General features: G+C 40.2%; 1 pseudogene; it reads left to right on the top strand.

Moving 5' to 3' along the window:
• Positions 1-1,793: 1,793 nt before the first annotated feature.
• LOC102983758 (WD repeat and SOCS box-containing protein 1-like) lies at positions 1,794-3,436 on the top strand (annotated as a pseudogene).
• The last annotated feature ends 977 nt before the right edge of the window (positions 3,437-4,413 follow it).

The raw sequence follows: 4,413 nt of genomic DNA on the forward strand, positions 1-4,413 counted from the left end.
AAATTAACATTTTTATAATTAAAATGATTTACAAACAATTTTATAGTCAGAATTAATATCTACTTAGAGCCCCATTCCACCTGAAGGCAAGAAAACTCAAATCTAGTCTTGCCTCTTTCTTCTCTCCAGCTTTTTCAGATTTAAGTCCAATCAAATCAGGATATTCCCTAACCCCTCTTCTGCCCCATAGTTGTTATCTGACCTTGGCTTGGTTTACATGGTGACAGAGTCATGGCCCCGTGGTGGGCCTGTGGAAGCACCTTGTTCTATGCACCTAGTTGCTATGCCTGAATGGGCACCCCACCCTGTGGCGGGGTGGACGATGGTTTCTTCATTTGGCATGTTGTGATGTATTACAATTTATTTATGTCATCACTTTGCAAGCAAGATTTTTAGAAACATGAGGAACATGAAGAAGAACATCTACAATTTTTCCAGTGATGCTTAAAGTCAAGTAAGATTTAATCTCTCCTTGACATACTACATACAGTAATAAATGTTTACAAGCATCCTTTGAGCTTACATAATAGCAGATGCATATAACAGCATCCTTGCTCTTCCTGCTGAGGTTAAAATGGCTGAAATAAAATACGGGAAATAACATGGAAACTGACACAAGTATATTCCTTTGTCAGCAAATATTGCTGGAAGAGGCACAGAGAACATCACTGAAGTAGAGAAGAAACAAGAATGAGAACAAATAATTCGGTGTGAGACGTTTGCTCCATAATACAGGTGTCTCCATCGTATCTCAGCTTGTGGTATTTGCTAAATTGTTTCAATGATGAAATACAAAAAGAACTATTTATGAGCCATTAAAATGTTTTAGGAGACTGATACTCAACAGTAAGTTACTTCTTTATTAAAAACAAGGGACTTCCCTGGTGGCACAGTGGTTAAGAATCCGCCTACAAATGCAGGGGACACGGGTTCGAGCCCTGGTTCCGGAAGATCCCACGTGCCGTGGAGCAACTAAGCCCGTGTGCCACAACTACTGAGCCTGCATGCCACAACTACTAAAGCCTGCGTGCCTAGAGCCGGTGCACCACGACAAAGAGTAGTCCCTACTCGCCGCAACTACAGAAAGCCCGCGTGCAGTAACGAAGACACAATGCAGCCAAAAATAAATTTAAAAACAATTTATGGTAAAACTGGGTACATTTACCCATTGATGGAATGACTATTTTGGAATAAAAAGGAGATTCCAGAATATAGTTACAGAGTCTCTATAATATTACTATATTATTTTTACTGCATCATTTATTGCAAGTTTTAGTCTCAAATTGTAGTCAGAAATTAGCAAATGTGGTTCATCTGATAAAAAACCAGGATCTTTTTTCAGCTTTACTGAGGTATAATTGACGCATAAAATTGCCAGATATTTAAAGTATACAACGGGCTGATTTGATACACACGTACATTGTGAAAGGATTTCCCCCATGGAGTCGATTAACACCTCCATCACCCCACACAGTTATCCTTTTTATTTGGTGAGAACGTTTAAGTTCTACTCTCTTAGCAAATCTCAACTATACAATACAGTGTTATCAACTATAGTCACTATATTATACATTAGGCCCTCAGACCTTACTCATCTTATAATTGAAAATTTATACCCTTTTACCAACATCTCCCTATTTCCTCCACCCACAGCCCTGAGCAACCACTTTTCTACTCTTTAAAAACAAGATCTTGCTCCAGTGTCTCGTTTGCAGTCGGTTGTGTGGAGGGAAGCGTCTTGGTCCGTAGGCATGAGGAAGGGAACAGCATCTATTGTCGGTGTTTGACTCCGTAGTTTGGTCCGAGGCCTCCCGGAGCTTTCCCCGGGCGGTCGGCAGAAGCCGCCGCGACCGCCCCGCCCCTCCCCTCCGTCCCCGGGACCGGGAGGGACCCAGCCCGCGTCACGCCCCTCGGACGCTCGCCTTTCCCTTCTCTGTCGTTGCGTCCGCATCGCGCCCCGGGAATCAGACGGTGCCCCATAGATGGCCAGCTTTCCCCCGAGGGTCAACGAGTTAAGAGATTGTGAGATCAGGTACTATAGGTGAACTTTCAGCTCGTGCAGCTCCTTTTGACAAGAAATGTGGTCGTGGAAATTGGACTGTTGCTTTTGCTCCAGATGGTTCATACTTTGCTTGGTCACAAGGACATCGTGCAGTAAAGCTTGTTCCGTAGTTCCAGTGCCTTAAGAACTTTCTCTTGCATGGCACCAAGAATATCACCAATTCAAGCAGTTTAAGATTGTCAAGACAAAACAGTGATGGTGGTCAAAAAAATAAGCCTCGTGAACATATTATAGGCTGCGGCGATATAGTCTGGAGTCTTGCTTTTGGATCTTCAGTTCCAGAAAAACAGAGTCGCTGTGTAAACATAGAATGGCATCGATTCGGATTTGGACAAGATCAGCTACTCCTTGCCACAGGCTTAAACAATGGGCGTATCAAAATATGGGATGTATATACAGGAAAACTCCTCCTTAACTTGGTAGGTCATACTGAAGTGGTCAGAGATTTAACTTTTGCTCCAGATGGGAGCTTGATCCTGGTGTCAGCTTCAAGAGACAAAACTCTGAGAGTGTGGGACCGGAAAGATGACGGAAACATGATGAAAGTACTGAGGGGCCATCAGAACTGGGTGTACAGCTGTGCATTCTCTCCTGACTCTTCTATGCTGTGTTTAGTGGGAGCCAGTAAAGCAGTTTTCCTTTGGAATATGGATAAATAAACCATGATACGGAAACTAGAAGGACATCACCATGATGTTGTAACTTGTGACTTTTCTCCTGATGGAGCATTACTGGCTATGGCATCTTACGATACTCGAGTTTATATCTGGGATCCACATACTGGAGACATTCTGATGGAATTTGGACACCTGTTTCCCCCACCCACCCCAATATTTGCTGGAGGAGCAAATGACCGATGGGTACGATCTGTCTTGTTTAGTCATGATGGACTGCATGTTGCAAGCCTTGCTGACGATAAAATGGTGAGGTTCTGGAGAATTGATGAGGATTATCCAGTACAAGTTACACCTTTGAGCAATGGTCTTTGCTGTGCCTTTTCTACTGATGGCAGTGTTTTAGCTGCTGGGACACATGATGGAAGTGTGTATTTTGGGGCCACTCCAAGGCAAGTCCCTAGCCTTCAACAGTTATGTCGCATGTCCATCCGGAGAGTGATACCCACCCAAGAAGTCCGGGAGCTGCCGATTCCTTCCAAAGTTTTAGATTTCCTCTCCTACCGTGTTTAGAGCATGCTGTCTTCCCTAGTATTAGGGACTGACAACACACTTTACACAAACCTCAAGCTTTACTGACTTCAAGGTTTAGGAGATTTATTTAATTTGATACATTCTTGTATTGCATTTTGATCAGTTGAGCTTTTAAAATATTATTTATAGACCTTAGGAGAAATATTTCTGAACATATCAAATGTAAATTTTTTTCTAAAATGTAACTGAAAACATATACATACATGTATATATTTCAATATAAGCTGCTGTGTGTTGAATGGACCCTTTTGCTTTTCTAATTTTTAGTTTCAACATGTATATATTGCTTCAGTAGAGCCACAATATGTATCTTTGTTGTAAAGTGGAAGGAATTTTTTCATTCTGGGACACTGAGTTAGACGGTAAATACTGACTTAAGAAAGCTGAATGTCTCATAACAAAATGTGTATTTGGTTGGGGGGTGGTCAGACAACTGACCTTCAAGTAAAACAGCTTTTGTCTAGGGAAGGATTTTGTTTTCCTTAGGAGTGGCAGCTGAGAGGTAGAATTTGAATGTGACATTATTAAATGAAAAATAGCCAGGATATAACCGGGAAAAAAGGGTGTCTTTTTTTTTTTTTTTTTTCCTAACTACTGCTGTGGGCCTTAATTTTGGAAAGCAGCTTGCTACTTTAACCCCTGTGGTATAAATAAAGTATTATAATAAATTTTAGTCAGTTTGAAAAATCCATCTACTGCATTATTGCTAAATATTTTGTTGTTTGTACTAAGGGACAATTATTTTAAGACGTGGTGGGTTTTTTTGTTTTTTGTTTATTTTTTACACATATACTATGTTTCTGAAGGGGATAATATTGGTGACTTACCAAAGAGAAGCAATACAATTAGTATATCTGCTTTTGCCTTCTGTTATTTATCTTACCTGCAGATATTAAGAATGTATGCATTATGTAAAATGCTTGATTATATATTTTTGTTGAGTTTTTAAATTAAAGACTTGTAAAAAAAAAACACAAGATCTTTACTAGAATAAAATAACATTTTGTAATGAGATAGGGAATGACCATGAAAATATTTTTTTGCTACACTTGATGGCAACAATATTTGATGGCTTTGTTTTCATTACTTTGGCAGTGGTTGAAGATATTTTGCATTTTTTCCTTTGCAAAAAAAAAAAGGGGG

This window comes from Physeter macrocephalus, chromosome 13 (genome assembly GCF_002837175.3).
Source record: "Physeter macrocephalus isolate SW-GA chromosome 13, ASM283717v5, whole genome shotgun sequence".
Taxonomy (NCBI): domain Eukaryota; kingdom Metazoa; phylum Chordata; class Mammalia; order Artiodactyla; family Physeteridae; genus Physeter; species Physeter macrocephalus.